Source organism: Symphalangus syndactylus, chromosome X (genome assembly GCF_028878055.3).
Source record: "Symphalangus syndactylus isolate Jambi chromosome X, NHGRI_mSymSyn1-v2.1_pri, whole genome shotgun sequence".
Lineage (NCBI taxonomy): Eukaryota > Metazoa > Chordata > Mammalia > Primates > Hylobatidae > Symphalangus > Symphalangus syndactylus.
Genome location: NC_072447.2, coordinates 129,612,093 through 129,631,815, shown reverse-complemented (window position 1 = coordinate 129,631,815; position 19,723 = coordinate 129,612,093).

Here is a 19,723-nt window from a genome sequence, read left to right as displayed (position 1 = left end):
TGATGTAAGTGAATGCCATTATGCTTTATTGTGACTTTTAATTTTAACTACTGTGGGTACATAGTTGGTACATATATGTATAAATATCGATTGCACATGAGACGTTTTGATACAGGCACAAAATGTTTAATAATCACATCGTGAAGAATGAGGTATCCATACTTTTAAGTATTTATCTTTTGTGTTAAAAAATCCAATTATACTCTTTAGTTATTTCAAAATGTACAACAAAATTGTTGTTGACTATAGTCACCTTATTGTGCTATCAAATAGTAGGCCTTATTCATTCTTTCTCCCTATTTTTTTTGTACACATTAACTATCCTCACCTTCCCCCAAATCCGCCACTACCCTTCCCAGCCCCTGGTAACCATGCATCTACTCTCCATGTTCATGAGTTTAATTGTTTTGATTTTTAGATACCACTAATAAGTGAGAGAATATTTGATGTTTGTCTTTCTGTGCCTGGCTTATTTCACTTAGCTTAATGAATTTAACTTCTATCCGTGATGTTTCAAATAACAGGATCTCATTCTTTTTATGGCTGAATACTACTCTGTTGTGTATGTATACCACATTTAAAAAGAATCCACTCATCTGTTGATGAACACTTGATTGATCCCAAATCTTAGCTATTGTAAACAGAGCTGCAACAAACATGGGCATGCAGATATCTCTTTTATATATTGATTTCTTTTTTGGGGGTATATGCCCAACAGTGGGATTGATGGATCTTATAATACTCTATTTCTAGTTTTATGAGTAACATCCAAACTGTTCTCCACAGTGGTTATATTATCTGCCCACCAACAGTGTACAAGGATTCTTTTTTCTTCACATCCTTGCCAACATTTGTTATTGCCTATTTTTGAATATAACCATTTTAACTGGGGTAAGATGATATTTTATTGTTGCTCTAAATTGCATTTCTCTGATGATCGATGATGTTCAGCACCTTTTCACGTGCCTTTCTGCTATTTGTGTGTCTTCTTTTAAGAAATGTCTATTCAAATCTTTTGCATATTTTAATGGGATTATTAGATTGTTTCCCTATAGAGGTGTTTCAGTTTCTTATGTATTCTGGTTATTAATCCTTTGTCAGAATGTTAGTCTGCATATATTTTCTCCCATTCTGTGCATTGCCACTTCACTTTATTGATTGTTTTCTTTGCTGTGGAGAAGCTTTTAACTTGATGTGATGCCTTTTGTTCATTTTTGCTTTGGTTGCCTGTGCTTGTGGGGTATTGCTTAAGAATTTTTTGCCTAGACCAATGTCTTGGAGATTTCCCCCAATGTTTTCTTGTAGTTGTTTTACAGTTAGAGATCTTTAATCTATTTTAATTATATTTTTTAATGTGGAGAGGGATATGGGGGGTCTAGATTCATTCTTCTGCATATGGATATCTAGTTTTCCCAGCACCATTTCTTGAAGAGATTATCTTTTCCCCAGTTTATGTACTTGGCACAATGGTCAAAAATGAGTTTACTGTAGATGAGTGGATTTGGTTTTGGTTTATCTATTCTGTTCCTTTGATCTATATGTCTTCTTTTTCGCCAGTACTATGCTGTTTTGAGTACTATGTCTCTGAATGATAACTTGAAGTCAGGTAATGTGATTCCTTCAATTTTGTTATTTTTGGTTATTATAGATTTGGCTATTCTGGGTCTTTTGTGGTTCTATATAAATTTTAGGACTTTTTTTTTCTATTTCTGTGAAATATTCCATTGGTATTTTGATAGGGATTGAATTGAATCTGTATATTGCTTTGGTAGTGTGGACATTTTAACAATATTGATTCTTCCAATCCATTAACATGGAATATTTTTCCATTTTTTGGTGTCCTCTACAATTTCATTTACCAGTGTTTTATAGTTTTTATTATATAAATCTTTCACTTATTTGGTTAATTCCTAGGTATTTAATTTTATTTGTGGCTGTTGTAAATGGGATTCCATTTTTATTTCTTTTCCAAATTGTTCACTGTTGGCATGTAGAAATGCTACTAATTTTTGTAAGTTGATTTTGTATCCTAAAACTTTACTAAAGTTTGTTTATCATGAGCAATCGGTTTTTGTTGTGGATTCTTCAGGGTTTTATTTCTTTTTTTTATTATACTTTAAGTTTTATGGTACATGTGCACAATGTGCAGGTTTGTTACATATCTATACATGTGCCATGTTGGTGTGCTGCACCCATCAACTCGTCATTTAGCATTAGGTATATCTCCTTATGCTATCCCTCCCCCCCCCACCCCACAACAGGCCCCAGTGTGTGATGTTCCCCTTCCTGTGTCCATGTGTTATCATTGTTCAATTCCCACCTATGAGCGAGAACATGCGGTGTTTGGTTTTTTGTCCTTGCAATAGTTTGCTGAGAATGATGGTTTCCAGCTTCATCCATGTCCCTACAAAGGACATGAACTCATCATTTTTATGGCTGCATAGTATTCCATGGTGTATATGTGCCACATTCTCTTAATCCAGTCTATCATTGTTGGACATTTGGATTGGTTCCAAGTCTTTGCTATTGTGAATAGTGCCGCAATAAACATACGTGTGCATGTGTCTTTATAGCAGCATGATTTCTAATCCTTTGGGTATATACCCAGTAACGGGATGGCTGGGTCAAATGGTATTTCTAGTTCTAGATCCCTGTGGGGATTCTTCAGGGTTTTATTTCTAAATATAAGATCCTATCATCTGCAAACGAAGGTAATTTGAATTCTTCCTTTCCAATTTGGATGCCATTTATTTCTTTCTGTTGTCTGATTGCTTTAGCTAGGACTTCCAGTACTATGTTCAATAACAATGGTGAATGTGGTCATCTTTGTCGTGTGTCAGATCTTAGAGGAAAGGCTTTCAATTTTTCCCCACTCAGTAAGAGATTAGCTGCCAGTCTGTCATATATTGCTTTGTTATGTTTAGGGATGCTTCTTCTCTCCACAGATTTTGAGGGTTTTTCCATGAAAGGATGTTGAATTTTATAAAATACTTTTCCAGCATTAGTTGAGATAATCATTTGATTGTTATCCTTCATTCTGTTGATATGATGCATGACATTGATTGGTTTGCATATGTTGAGCCATCCCTGCATCCTAGGGATAAATCTGACTTGATCATGATAAATGACCTTTTATATGCTTTGTTGAATTCAGTTTGCTAGTATTTTGTTGAGGATTTTTGCATCAACATTCATCAGAGATATTGGCCTATATATTTTTGATGTGTATTTCTCTGATTTTGGTATTAGGGTAATACTGTCCTTGTAGAATGAGTTTGGAAGTATTCACTCCTCTATTTTGCAGAATAGCTTGAGTAGGATTGGCATTAGTTCTTTATTAATTTTTTTTTCAAATTCAGCATTTAAAATGCTGTGTCCCAAGTTTTTGTTTACTGGAAGACTTTTTATTGTTGCTTCAATCTCATTATTTGTTATTAGTCTTTTCAGGATTTGGATTTGTTCATTGTTCAAACCTCATAGATTGTCTATGGCTAAGAATTTTTCCATTTCTTCTAGATTTTCCAATCGATTGCCATATAATTGCTCATGGTAGCCAATAATAATACTTTGAATTACTGCAGTATCTGTAGTAATGTCCCTTTTCATTCCTTCTTTTATTTATTTAGATCTTCTCTATTTTTTTCTTAGTCTGGCTAAAGATTTGCCCATTATGTTTAACTTTTCATAAAATTAACTTTTTGTTTCATTGATCTTTTGTATTGTTTTCTTCATTTCGATTGCATTTATTTGTACTCTGATCTCTATTATTTCATTTTTACTACTAATTTTGAGTTTAGTTTGCTCTTTCTTTTCTATTTCTTTAAGATGTATCAGTAGATTGTCTATTTGAAGTTTATTTTACTGTTTGATATAGGCACTTATAGCTATAAACTTCCCTCTCAGTACTGCCTTTTCTGTATTCCATAGGTTTTGGTATGTTGTGCTTCCGTTATCATTTGTTTTAAGACATTTTTCAATTTCCTTCAAATATCATCACTGGGAATACTGTCATTCACAAGCACATTGTTTGATTTCCATGTATTTGTACAGTTTCCAAAATTCCTCTTGTTATTGATATCTAGTTTTATTCCATTGTAGTCAGACAAGATGCTTGATATTATTTCAAATTTTTTGAATGTTGTATGACTTGTTTTGTGATCTAACATATGATCTATCCTTGAGAAAAATCCATGTGCTCAGGAACAGAATGTGCATTTTGTAGTCATTGGATGAAGTGTCTCTAAATATCTATTAGTTACATTTGGTCTATAGTGCTGATTAAGTTTGATGTTTCTTTGTTGATATTCTGTCTGGAAGATCTGTCCAATGCTGAAAGTGTGGTGTTAAAGTCTCCTGCTTTTATTGTATTGGTATATATCTCTCTCTTTAGCTCTAATAGTATTTACATTATATATCTGGGCACTCCAGCGTTCAGTGAGTATATACCTAAAATTGTTAAATCCTCTTGCTGAATCGAGCTCCTTTATCATTAGATGGTGACCAAACTTATCTCCTCTTATGGGTTTAATTCTTGAAATCTATTTTGTCTGAAATAAGTATAGCTACTTCTACTCTTTTTTGTTTTCCATTGACATGGAATATCTTTGTTTCATCTCATTTTTTTCAGTCTATGTGTGTCTTCATAAATGAAGTGTGTTTCTTGAAGGCAACATATCATTGGATCTATTTTTGTTCATTCTGCCACATTACGTCTTTTGATTAGAGAGTTTAGTCCATTTACATTCAATGTTATTATTCATAAATAATGACTTATTCATGCCACTTTGTTATTTGTTTTTTTGGTGTTTTGTGGTCTTCTAATCCTCCCTTCTTTTCTTTCTGTCTTCCTTTTAGCGAAGGTGATTTTCTCTGGTGGTATGATTTAGTTTCTTGCTTTTTATTTTTTCTGTATCTGTTGTATGTTTTCTGGTTTGAGTTACCAGGAGGCTTGCAAATATTATCTTATAGCCAATTATTTTAAGCTGATAACAACATAACACTCTTTGCATAAACGAATGAGCAAAAAAAAATCAGCAAAAATAATTAATAACAATTTTATGTGTTCACATTTTCCTCCTGCTTTTAAACTTTTTGTTGGTTTTATTTATATCATATTGTAAGGTTTACATCTTGGAAAGTTGTTTTAGCTATTATTTTTGATTGGTTCATGATTTAGTCTTTCTACTAAAGAAGAAATTAGTTGACACACATTTTTATAATATTCTCTGCTTTCCTGTGTACTTTCTCTCACTAGTGAATTTTATACCTTCAGATTATTATTTATAGATACTTGATATTCTTTTGTTTTCTTATTAAAGTACTCCTTTTAGCATTTCTTACAGGACAAATCTGGTGTTGATGAAATCCTTCAGCTTTTGTTCGTCTGGGAATGTCTTTCTTTCTGCTTCATTTTTGAAGAATATTTTTACCAGATAGACGACTGTAAGTTAAAAGCTTTTCTCTGTCAGCACATTAAATATACCATCTCAGTCTCTTCTGGACTTTAAGGGTTCCACTGGAAAGTCTTCTGCCAGATGTATTGGAACTGAACTTTATGTTACTCGTTTTCTTTCTCTTGCTGCTATTAGAATCCTTTCCTTACTTTTTTCCTTTCTCTTGCTGCCATTAGAATCCTCTCCTTATCCTTGATCTATGGGAGTTTGATTACTAGTAAATGTCTATAGGTATACTTCTTTGGGTTAAATCTGTTTGGTGTCCTATATCCTTCTTGTATTTGGATATTAATGTCTTTTTTTAAAAGATAAATTATTATTATTATTATTATACTTTGAGTTTTAGGGTACATGTGCACAATGTGCAAGTTTGTTACATATGTATCCATGTGCTATGTTGGTGTGCTGCACCCATTAACTCGTCATTTAGCATTAGGTATATCTCCTAATGCTGTCCCTCCTCCCTGCCCCCACCCCATCACAGTCCCTGGTGTGTGATGTTCCCCTTCCTATGTCCATGTGTTCTCATTGTTCAATTCCCACCTATGAGTGAGAACATGCGGTGTTTGGTTTTCTGCCCTTGCGATAGTTTACTGAGAATGATGATTTCCAGTTTCATCCATGTCCCTACAAAGGACATGAACTCATCCTTTTTTATGGCTGCATAGTATTCCATGGTGTATATGTGCCACATTTTCTTAATCCAGTCTATCGTTGTTGGACATTTGGGTTGGTTCCAAGTCTTTGCTATTGTGAATAGTACCGCAATAAACATATGTGTGCATGTGTCTTTATAGCAGCATGATTTATAGTCCTTTGGGTATATACCCAGTAATGGGATGGCTGGGTCAAATGGTATTTCTAGTTCTAGATCCCTGAGGAATCGCCACACTGACTTCCACAATGGTTGAACTAGTTTACAGTCCCACCAACAGTGTAAAAGTGTTCCCATTTCTCCACATCCTCTCTAGCACCTGTTGTTTCCTGACTTTTTAATGATGGCCATTCTAACTGGTGTGAGATGCTATCTCATTGTGGTTTTGATTTGCATTTCTCTGATGGCCAGTGATGATGAGCATTTTTGCATGTGTATTTTGGCTGCATAAATGTTTTCTTTTGAGAAGTGTCTGTTCACATCCTTCGCCCACTTTTTGATGGGGTTGTTTGTTTTTTTCTTGTAAATTTGTTTGAGTTCATCGTAGATTCTGGATATTAGCCCTTTGTCAGATGAGTAGGTTGCGAAAATTTTCTCCCATTTTGTAGGTTGCCTGTTCACTCTGATGGTAGTTTCTTTTGCTGTGCAGAAGCTCTTTAGTTTAATTAGATCCCATTTGTCAATTTTGGCTTTTGTTGCCATTGCTTTTGATGTTTTAGACACGAAGTCCTTGCCCATGCCTATGTCCTGAATGGTATTGCCTAGGTTTTCTTCTAGGCTTTTTAAGGTTTTAGGTCTAACATGTAAGTCTTTAATCCATCTTGAATTAATTTTTGTATAAGGTGTAAGGAAGGGATCCAGTTTCAGCTTTCTACGTATGGCTAGCCAGTTTTCCCAGCACCATTTATTAAATAGGGAATCCTTTTCCCATTGCTTGTTTTTGTCAGGTTTCTCAAAGATCACATAGTTGTAGATATGTGGCATTATTTCTGAGGGCTCTGTTCTGTTCCATTGATCTATGTCTCTGTTTTGGTACAAGTACCATGCTGTTTTGGTTACTGTAGCCTTGTAGTATAGTTTGAAGTCTGGTAGCGTGATGCCTCCAGCTTTGTTCTTTTGGCTTAGGATTGATGTGGCGATGCGGGCTCTTTTTTGGTTCCATATGAACTTTAAAGTATTTTTTTCCAATTCTGTGAAGAAAGTCATTGGTAGCTTGATGGGGATGGCATTGAATCCATAAATTACCTTGGGCAGTATGGCCATTTTCATGATATTGATTCTTCTAACCCATGAGCATGGAATGTTCTTCCATTTGTTTGTATCCTCTTTTATTTCGTTGAGCAGTGGTTTGTAGTTCTCCTTGAAGAGGTCCTTCATGTCCCTTGTAAGTTGGATTCTTAGGTATTTTATTCTCTTTGAAGCAATTGTGAATGGGAGTTCACTCATGATTTGGCTCTCTGTTTGTCTGTTATTGGTGTACAAGAATGCTTGTGATTTATGTACATTGATTTTGTATCCTGAGACTTTGCTGAAGTTGCTTATCAGCTTGAGGAGATTTTGGGCTGAGACAATGGGGTTTTCTAGATATACAATCATGTCATCTGCAAACAGGGACAGTTTGACTTCCTCTTTTCCTGATTGAATACCCTTTATTTCCTTCTCCTGCCTGATTGCCCTGGCCAGAACTTCCAACACTATGTTGAATAGGAGTGGTGAGAGAGGGCATCCCTGTCTTGTACCAATTTTCAAAGGGAATGCTTCCAGTGTTTGCCCATTCAGTATGATATTGGCTGTGGGTTTGTCATAGATAGCTCTTATTATTTTGAGATACGTCCCATCAATACCTAATTTATTGAGAGTTTTTAGCATGAAGCATTGTTGAATTTTGTCAAAGGCCTTTTCTGCATCTATTGAGATAATCATGTGGTTTTTGTCTTTGGTTCTGTTTATATGCTGGATTACATTTATTGATTTGCGTATGTTGAACCAGCCTTGCATCCCAGGGATGAAGCCTACTTGATCATGATGGATAAGCTTTTTGATGTGCTGCTGGATTCGGTTTGCCAGTATTTTATTGAGGATTTTTGCATCAATGTTCATCAAGGATATTGGTCTGAAGTTCTCTTTTTTTGTTGTGTCTCTGCCAGGCTTTGGTATCAGGATGATGCTGGGCTCATAATATGTGTTAGGGAGGATTCCCTCTTTTTCTATCGATTGGAATAGTTTGAGAATGAATGGTACCAGCTCCTACTTGTACCTCTGGTAGAATTCAGCTGTGAATCCATCAGGTCCTGGACTCTTTTTGGTTGGTAAGCTATTGATTATTGCCACAATTTCAGAGCCTGTTATTGGTCTATTCAGAGATTCAACTTCTTCCTGGTTTAGTCTTGGGAGGGTGTATTTGTCGAGGAATTTATCCATTTCTTCTAGATTTTCTAGTTTATTTGCATAGAGGTGTTTGTAGTATTCTCTGATGGTAGATTGTATTTCTGTGGGATCAGTGGTGATATCCTCTTTATCATTTTTTATTGCATCTATTTGATTCTTCTCTCTTTTCTTCTTTATTAGTCTTGCTAGCGGTCTATCAATTTTGTTGATCTTTTCAAAAAACCAGCTCCTGGATTCATTAATTTTTTGAAGGGTTTTTTGTGTCTCTATTTCAGTTCTGCTCTGATTTTAGTTATTTCTAGCCTTCTGCTAGCTTTTGAATGTGTTTGCTCTTGCTTTTCTAGTTCTTTTAATTGTGATGTTAGGGTGTCAATTTTGGATCTTTCCTGCTTTCTCTTGTGGGCATTTAGTGCTATAAATTTCCCTCTACACACTGCTTGAATGTGTCCCAGAGATTCTGATATGTTGTGTCTTTGTTCTCGTTGGTTTCAAAGAACATCTTTATTTCTGCCTGCTTTTCGTTATGTACCCAATAGTCATTCAGGAGCAGGTTGTTCAGTTTCCATGTAGTTGAGCGGTTTTGAGTGAGTTTCTTAATCCTGAGTTCTAGTTTGATTGCACTGTGGTCTGAGAGACAGTTTGTTATAATTTCTGTTCTTTTACATTTGCTGAGGAGAACTTTACTTCCAACTCTGTGGTCAATTTTGGAATAGGTGTGGTGTGGTGCTGAAAAAAATGTATATTCTGTTGATTTGGGGTGGAGAGTTCTGTAGATGTCTATTAGGTCTGCTCGGTGCAGAGCTGAGTTCAATTCCTGGGTATCCTTGTTAACTTTCTGTCTCATTGATCTGTCTAATGTTGACAGTGGGGTGTTAAAATCTCCCTTTATTATTGTGTAGCAGTCTAAGTCTCTTTGTAGGTCACTCAGGACTTGCTTTATGAATCTGGATGCTCCTGTATTGGGTGCATATATACTTAGGATAGTTAGCTCTTCTTGTTGAATTGATCCCTTTACCATTATATAATAGCCTTCTTTGTCTCTTTTGATCTTTGTTGGTTTAAAGTCTATTTTATCAGAGACTAGGATTGCAACCTCTGCCTTTTTTTTGTTTTCCATTTGGTTGGTAGATCTTCCTCCATCCCTTTATTTTGAGTCTATATGTGTCTCTGCATGTGAGATGGGTTTCCTGAATACAGCACACTGGTGGGTCTTGACTCCTTATCCAATTTGCCAGTCTGTGTCTTTTAATTGGAGCATTTAGCCCATTTACATTTAAAGTTAATATTGTTATGTGTGAAATTTGATCCTGTCATTATGATGTTAGCTGGTTATTTTGCTCATTAGTTGATGCAGTTTCCTCCTAGCCTCGATGGTCTTTACAATTTGGCATGTTTTTGCAGTGGCTGGTACCGGTTGTTCCTTTCCATGTTTAGTGCTTCCTTCAGGAGCTCTTTTAGGGCAGGCCTGGTGGTGACAAAATCACTCAGCATTTGCTTGTCTGTAAAGTATTTTATTTCTCCTTCACTTATGAAGCTTAGTTTGGCTGGATATGAAATTCTGGGTTGAAAATCCTTTTCTTTAAGAATGTTGAATATAGGCCCCCACTCTCTTCTGGCTTGTAGAGTTTCTGCTGAGAGATCAGCTGTTAGTCTGATGGGCTTCCCTTTGTGGGTAACCCGACCTTTCTCTCTGGCCACCCTTAACATTTTTTCCTTCATTTCAACTTTGGTGAATCTGACAATTATGTGTCTTGGAGTTGCTCTTCTCGAGGAGTATCTTTGTGGCGTTCTCTGTATTTCCTGAATCTGAATGTTGGCCTGCCTTGCTAGATTGGGGAAGTTCTCCTGCATAATATCTTGCAGAGTGTTTTCCAACTTGGTTCCATTCTCCCCGTCACTTTCAGGTACACCAATCAGACATAGGTTTGGTCTTTTCACATAGTCCCGTATTTCTTGGAGGCTTTGTTCGTTTCTTTTATTCTTTTTTCTCTAAACTTCCCTTCTCGCTTCATTTCATTCATTTTATCTTCCATCACTGATACCTTTTCTTCCAGTTGACCGCATCGGCTACTGAGGCTTCTGCAGTCTTCACATAGTTCTCGAAACTTCGCTTGCAGCTCCATCAGCTCCTTCAAGCACTTCTCTGCATTGGTTATTTTAGTTAAACATTCATCTAATTTTTTTTCAAAGTTTTTAACTTCTTTGCCATTGGTTTGAATTTCCTCCCGTAGCTCAGAGGAGTTTGATCATCTGAAGCCTTCTTCTCTCAACTCGTCCAAGTCATTCTCTGTCCAGCTTTGTTCCATTGCTGGTGAGGAACTGCGTTCCTTTGGAGGAGGAGAGGTGCTCTGCTTTTTAGAGTTTCCAGTTTTTCTGCTCTGTTTTCTCCCCATCTTTGTAGTTTTTTCTACTTTCGGTCTTTGATGATGGTGATGTACAGATGGATTTTTGGTGTGGGTGTCCTTTCTGTTTGTTAGTTTTCCTTCTAACAAACAGGACCCTCAGCTGCAGGTCTGTTGAAGTTTGCTAGAAGTCCACTCCAGACCCTGTTTGGCTGGGTGTCAGCAGCGGTGGCTGCAGAACAGCGGAATTTCATGAACCGCAAATTCAGCTGTCTGATAGTTCCTCTGGAAGTTTTGTCTCAGAGGAGTACCTGGCCAAGTGAGGTGTCAGTCTGTCCCTTCTGGGGGGTGCCTCCCAGTTAGGTTGCTCAGGGGTCAGGGTCCCACTTTAGGAGGCAGTCTGCCCGTTCTCAGATCTCCAGCTGCATGCTGGGAGAACCACTACTCTCTTCAAAGCTGTCAGATGGGGACATTTAAGTCTGCAGAGGTTACTGCTGACTTTTTGTTTGTCTGTGCCCTGCCCCCAGAGGTGGAGCCTACAGAGGCAGGCCTGCTTTAGCTATGGTGGGCTCCACCCAGTTCGAGCTTTCTGGCTGCTTTGTTTACCTAAGCAAGCCTGGGCAATGGTGGGCGCCCCTCCCCCAGCCTGGCTGCTGCCTTGCAGTTTGATCTCAGACTGCTGTGCTAGCAATCAGCGAGACTCCGTGGGCATAGGACCCTCTGAGCGAGGTGCGGGACACAATCTCCTGGTGTGCCATTTTCCAAGCCTGTTGGAAAAGCGCAGTATTAGGGTGGGAGTGACCCGATTTTCCAGGTGCCACCTGTCACCCCTTTCTTTGACTAGGAAAGGGAACTCCCTGACCCCTTGCACTTCCAGAGTGAGGCAATGCCTCGCCCTTCTTCGGCTTGTGCACAGTGTGCTGCACCGACTGTCCTGCAACCACTGTTTGGCACTCCCTAGTGAGATGAACCCGGTACCTCAGATGGAAATGCAGAAATCACCCGTCTTCTGTGTCACTCACGCTGGGAGCTGTAGACCGGAGCTGTTCCGATTTGGCCATCTTGGCTCCACCGGATATTAATGTCTTTATTTTGGCTTGAGATATTCTTTTTATTATCCCTTTGAATAAACTTTCTACTCCTATCTTTTTCTCTACCTCGTCTTTAAGGCCAATAACTCTTAGCTTTTCCCTTTTGAGGCTATTTTTTAGATGTTATAGGTATGCTTCATTGTTGCTCTTTTCTTTTCTTTTGTCTCCTCTGACTGTGTAATTTCAAATAGCCTGTCTTCAAGCTCACTAATTCTTTCTTTGGCTTGATCAATTCTGCTATTAAAAGACTTTTCATTATGGCAATTGCATTATTCAGTTCCAGAAAAATTCTATTTGATTTTTTTTTTCACTTACTTCAGTCTCTCTGTTAAATTTGTCTGATAGGATTTTGAATTCCTTCACCATATTACCTTGAATTTCTTTGAGTTTCCTCAGTGCAGCCATATTGAATTCTCTGTCTGAAAGGTCTCATATCTCTGTCTCTCCAGGATTTGTCTCTGGTGCCTTATTTAGTTCATTTGATAAGTTCATGTTTTCTTGGATGGTGTTTATACTTTTAGCTGTTCATCTGTGTCTGGAAATTGACAAGTTAAGTATTTATTTTTCTTCTCAGTCTGTGCTTGTTTTTACCTATACTTTTTGAGGAGGCTTTCCAGATATTCAGAAGTACTTCAGTGTTGTGGTGTAAGCTGTATTGGCTTCAAGGGCACCCCATGTTTAGTAATGCTGTTGTTTCTGCAGACTTGTGTTGGTACTGCATTGATGGTCTTAGATAAGATCCAGGAGAGTTCTTTGCATTACTTGGCATAGTCTATTTTTCTCTTCCTTTACTTTTTTTCCTAATGGAGCCTGTCTTGCTCTGTTCTCAGCCACCTGGAGCTAGAGATAGGGTGATACAAGTATCCTTGTGGGCACTACCACTAGGACTCTGCTGGGTCAAACTTAAAGCAAGCACAGCACTGGGTCGTAGCCACCGCCTGTTGTAACCACTCCCTGGCTGCTTCCCATGTTTGCTCAAGGTCCTAGGGCTCTACAATCAGCAGGTGACAGAGCCAGCCAGGCCTGTGTTCTTCTCTTTAGGGCAGCAAGGTCCCCCACGCACCTGGTGCATCCAGAATTGTTATCCAGGAGTCAGGGACTAGAGTCAAAAACCTTAGAAATTTGCCTGGTCTTCTACTGTGTTGCAGCTGAGCTGACACTCAAACCACAAGATGCAGTCTTTTCCACTCTTTCTTCCCCTTTCCAAAAGCAGAGGAGCGTTACCTTGAAGCCACTGCTACCACAGGCCCACAGATAGTACTGCCAGACTACCACCAATGTTCTCTTAAGGCCCAAGGGCTCTTAAGTCAGCCTGTTGCAAATTCTGCCTGGCCTGGGACTCACCCTTCAAGACAGTGGGCTCCCCTCTGACTGAGAGCAGGTCCAAAGCGCCATTCAAGAGCAAGTTTCCAGAATCAAGGACCCTAAGAGCCTGCTTAGTGTTCTACCTCCCTGTGGCTGTGCTGGTACATAAGGTGCAAGATGAAGTCCCCGTTACTTTTCCCTCTGCTTTTCTCAAGAAGAATGAGCCTTACCTGGTAGCCACCACAGCTGGAAATGTCCTAAGTCTCACTTGAAATCAAGATTCATAATCTCACCCAAGGCCCTTGACCTAGTACATAGGTGTTGCTGCTAGTTTTTCAGGTCCCAAGGGCTCTTCAGTTAGCAGGTGATGAATCCTGCAAGGTTGAGTTCTTCCCTTCAAGGCAGCAGGTTCACTGATGGCCCAGGGTATATCTAGAAATCTCGTCCAGGAGCTAGGGCCTGGAAAGGGGGCCTCATAACTCTGACAGTTGCCTTATTCTGCTGTGGCTGAACTGATATCCAAAATACCTGACGATATTTTCCCCACTCTTTCCTCTCATATCCTCAAGTGGAGGGAAGATTTCTCTTTCTGAGCCATGAGCTGGGCAGCATGGGTTTAGGGGAAGGGTGATGCCAGCACTTCCTTAGTCACCCCGACTGGTGTCTTAGTAGGTCATATGTTTCCCAGTCTGCTGTCTCTGAGCCCAGTTCAGCACTAAGGCTCACTTAAGAGTTGTAGTACTTGTAGCCTGGACTGCCTTTCAATTTTATTTAGGGCCCCAGAGCACTGTAGCCTGTGGTGGTGAGGCTTATAGGAACTCAATTTTGGACCACTGAGTTCAGCAATTCCCCTCTGACTAGGGCTGGTTTAAATGCTCCTCCCTCTGTTGGTGGGCGTCAGCTGAGTTTGGTCTGGTTTTGCTTTTTGTTATAACAAGAGCAGCACTAAGTTGAATGCCTAACAATTGCTGGCTCTCCCTCACCCTAGAGCACAAAAATGCTCTCTGCACCAAGCCACCACTGCCAGGGGATGAAAGAGGGGTGGCATTGGCAATTCAAGACTGTTTTTCCTACTTCTTCAGTGACTTTTTCAGTAATATGTATTTAAAACAAGGTACTGAGTGCTCATCTGATTGTTGCTTCTTATGAAGTTGCTTTTTTGTGTGTAGAGAGTTGTTAAATTGTTGTCCTTGGGGAAGGGATGATTGGTGGAGCCTTCTATTCCAGCATCTTGCTCTGCCCCCACCATCAATGTCACTAAGATTTTAGGAAGCCTTAACTAGCTAAACTCCGTATGGTTTTCAAATACATGCAAACAGGGTGGCATGCACATGATTATTACTGGGGGAGAAGGGTTTAATTTTCAGCTTATGGAATGGGAAGTTTGGTAAGGGAGATTATTTCTTGATGATGATGTGTGTGTAAATGCTGGAATTTAGCTGTCAAGCATTCTCAATGCAGTAAAAAAACAGCAAAATTTTCCATTAATCTGGAATTCTTTAAATTTGGTTCTCTCTGAAATCAGATTAGTAAATTGTAAGAAATTAGATTTTTTTCTACTCTGTAAAGTTACCATTCAGTTTTTGTTCTTATTGAAATAAGAAACAAAACAGCTGAAGAATAAATTATCATGGAAGCCATATATATAAGTAGTCAACATACTGTGTGTTAGAAAAATAATTCAGAATTAAAAGATCCCTCATTTTAGGCCTTCTTTCTATATGGTTTTTACCTTTGAATATGTTATTGAAGCATAAGGAATCTCAGTTTCCTCAATTCTAAGTGAAAATTATTCTTACCCTGCTTAATTCATAAGCTATTTTTTAAATGTTAAATGCCCTAAGAATTTGGAAGCTGTTTTGTAAATGATAAAATCTTAAATACAGTATTCCTTCCTTATCAGCAGAGGATTTATTCCAAGACGCCTAGTACATCCCTGAAACTGCTGACAGCAATAAACCCTATATCTACTATGTATTTTTTCTTATTTATACATACCTATTATAGAGCTTAATTTATAAATTAGACACAATAAAGGATTAACAACAACAATAATAAAACAGAACAAGTATAACAATATACTATAGTAAAACTTATGTGGATACACTATCCCTCTTTCAAATTGAGTTTTCTGTTTATAAATTCTACTGACAAATTTAATGCCTTTTCCTTCCTAGCTAAGCATTTACCATGCACTGCGGCCATAACTTTAGCATTTTGAGGTGCGACAAAAAAACTAGCCGAAATTTCTTTTTTCTTCTTCACAATTTTATTGATTTTCTTTCCTTATTAAATTGACATTTCACTTTTTCACTTAAAGGAAGCACTTTACAGCTTCTCTTGGTCATATCCAAATCGCTGGCATTTCTCCTCTTGTGCTTTAGGGACATTATTAAGTAAAATAAGGGTGACTTCAACACAATCGCTATGATACCATCACAGTCGATCTGATAACTGAGAAGAGTACTAAGTGAATGACAGGCAGAAAGCATATACAGTATGAATATGCTAGACAAAGGGATGATTCATGTCCTGGGCAAGGCAGAGCTGGACAGCATAAGATTTCATCTCAATATTCAGAGTGAACATGCAACTGAAAATTTATGAATTGTTTATTTCTGGAATTTCCCATTTTATGATTTTGGACCATGGTTGACTGAATGTCACTGAAGCCATGGAAAGTGAAATCAGAGATAAGGGGAAACTATTGTAACATAAGTTCTTAGTATGTAAATCAGTGTGTGTCTTAATCACATTTTAATGAAATACAATTGTATAACTATGTGGAATATAAATTACACTTTCCATTAGACCCAGGAAAAGTCAAAGAAGGTAAAATAAGACAAAGTCTATGATTTTTAATCTATCTAAGCTAGAATTATTATAAATATATTAAAATAGAATATACATCCATGTACTAGTCAAGTGTTTTAAAATAATATGTTCACCTTAATCACTCTAATGTTTTGACTGTAATAATATTTGGAGTATGTTTCATTAACCTATAATGCAGATAAACATATAGAGGAGTTTTGAATCAGCTAATTAAGTATCTACCTAGGTAACAGTTTATCTCCCTAGCTTCTTAGTTTAGTCTTATATTTTGCTATATCATATACTAAATTATAGCTGGATCTTGCATCAAAGAAAGAAGAAAAAATTCCAAGGAAAGACCCTCTCAGACTCTACTTAAAGTGACTATGGATCAGCCAACTTAGTGTTCCACTATTTAAATATTTTCTCACATATAAGCAGAAAATTGTGCTTTTAGGACGCTGCATGACTCCAGATTTATTTGGCTCACAGAAGCTATTTCTGTACAATTAATACTGATTGCTGTATAAACATATGAAACTACAAAATGTCATGATACTCATAAACTTCTTCCTCGTTTTTTGCTTGCTTTTTTTTATGTGTTTACATTTTCTGCCTTAAGAACTAACTTAAAAATCACAGTTCAGCTTAATGCCAAAATATTGATTTAACATGACTAACCACTTGGCAGGTAAATATTATGGAGCAAGTTTCATAAAATTGCTCAACTTCCTTTGGATTCCAAATGGTTCATATACATGTAGGGAAAATTAATCTAAACCACATTTAAATGATTGGCTCTGAACTAGCCATCAAACCTCAAAATGGGGATTTGAAAGTCATTGTTAACTGTTTCTTACACAAAGGAGACCAACACATATCCCGTGTTGCTGATCTGCAGAACATCTGCACTTGGAATATTGCATGCATTTACAGTCACTAGACCACAAGAAAGGCATAGAACGCAGTAGGAGAAACTGAAATGATCACAGAATAGATGGTGTTGTAGAAGAACAACTTTAAACGTTCCAGTGAATTGTTATTCTCTAGATTCTTGTTTTATAGAACAATGGGCTATGTTTTAATTATAAAGTAGGTAATTTTTCTTTTCTTTCTGTTTTTTTTGTTTTTTGTTTTTTTTTTTTTTTTTGAGTTGGAGTTTCGCCCTTGTCATCCAGGCTGGAGTGCAATGGCGCGATCTCGGCTCACTGCAACCTCTGCTTCCCTACTGTCTCTTTGATAATTAAAAAAAAGGTATAAAGGGCATAATTATGAGTGTGATATAGCTATGGTAGACTTTAAAATATAAATTAAGGATATTGGGAAAGATATCCCAAGGTTTTTGAGGTAAATATTTTTAAAATTGTTTTTGAGTAAATTTTTCCCAAACTATCAGGGAAAAAGTATTTTTCTTTCTACAGCTGGCTTCAATTATATAAACAAATTATTTTTATAAGGCAGTGAATGAGAGTTGCAGAATTGTCAGAGAAGAACATTGGTTAAAAGTGATTTTCATGCTTATTTTCTACTTAATATAATAATAAGTAACAATTAGATTTTACTCATCCTTGTTTCTCAGCCCTCAGGTGATGAAGTTTCTCTCCAACATGTTTAACTTTTTCAAATGTCCAAGTTGAGAATAAAAACAGTTCTCTGTCTAAGAGGGACAGAATAATAGTAGTTTGCCCATGAGCAGTCATTATGTGCATGGCTTGTTCTCTACTGTCTTTTGATAAAACCTACCTGATTCTTTTATGCTTAAATTGACCATCAGTGAAGACATCAACTTGCAACTTTCAGATGTTTGCAAATTACCATGCATGTAAAACTTCTCATGGCATAATGCAAGTTATAAACAAAATTGCAAATATACCCTATACATTCGTACAACTTAGAATATAAATAAATAGTTATATTTTAACAACAAGAAAAAGACTAAAGAATACCCCATGCTTTCTTACAGTCCTTATTTATAACATAAATGAGTTATGTTCTGGGAATGAAAAGGCCTAAGCCTTCGTGGCATCCTAGTAATATTTCCAAATTCTCACATACCTAGATAAAATATCTATATCTATACCTATATCTCTATCTATCTATCTATCATCTATCTAATAAACTATCATCTATCTATATAAACTACAGAGAATACTATAAGCACCGCTATGCAAATAAACTAGAAAATCTAGAAGAAATGGATAAATTCCTGGACACATACACCCTCCCAAGACTAAATCAGGAAGAAGTTGAATCTCTGAATAGACCAATAACAGGCTCCGAAATTGAGGCAATAATTAATAGCTTACCAACCAAAAAGAGTCCAGGACCAGATGGATTCACAGCCGAAATCTACCAGAGGTACAAGGAGGAGCTGATACCATTCCTTCTCAAACTATTCCAATCAATAGAAAAAGAAGGAATCCTCCCTAACTCACTTTATGAGGCCAGCATCATCCTGATACCAAAGCCTGGCAGAGACACAACCAAAAAAGAGAATTTCAGACCAATATCCTTGATGAACATTGATGCAAAAATCCTCAATAAAATACTGGCAAACCGAATACAGCAGCACATCAAAAAGCTTATCCACCATGATCAAGTGGGCTTCATCCCTGGGATGCAAGGCTGGTTCAACATACACAAATCAATGAATGTAATCCAGCATAGAAACAGAACCAAAGACAAAAACCACATGATTATCTCAATAGCTGCAGAAAAGGCCTTTGACAAAATTCAACAACCCTTCATTTACTTTAATATATTGTTGCCATAATAAATTATTGATGTCTACGTTATGACGTCCATTCACTCATGCACTCATTTATTTATTCAAAAATATTAATATGTATCAGACACTGTACAAATAATTGGAGATATAACAATGAATTTGACAGAAACAGTCCCTGCCCTCCAAGATGTTAGAATCTAATGATAGACTAATAAGTAATCAAGTTGTGATACATATTACAAGAAGTATAGTCTCCCCACCTTCTAGCCCCAATTATTATTTACTTCCTGTGTGTTTTCAACAAAATTTCTACACATATTGGGAGTTATCTCAATATGCTATACATGTTGTTTTTATACCTGTCTCTAAAAGTAGACTATGAGTTTACTAAAAATTCTTAGTAGGATTCATATTTACTGATTTGAGATCCAAAACAGTGATACAGAAGGAGCTCAGTATTACTTAATAAATCAAAGATGAAGTAACAGAGCTGAAACAAAATATCCACTTGTCTTATATTTTATTCTGTTATATTTTACTCTAAAGCTCAAACCTCTATCAGAGGTGTACATCTGACAAATCCATGATTCCTCTTGTCTTGTATTGTTTATTTCTCTTAATAAAAGCATCAATCAATGGTTTATATGAGAAATCTTGGTCTTATCTTCATTTTCTCTCAGTTCTCTTTCTTTGCCTCCCCAATAGTCAAATAAACACAAATAGGAATACATTTTTACCTGTTAAATTAGCAAAGATAAGAGAGAATCATATGCAGTGTTGGGTCGAATAACTGAACAGTGTAATGCTATGTTGGTCCAAAAGTAAATTAGCAAACCCTTCAAGAATTTTTAATTATTGTCCATGAAAGAGTTCAGATTATACAATCCCAATATATGCACTCTGGTATAAAGGTTATTTTGAGTTGAAGGCAATTGAGAAGAAGTAGA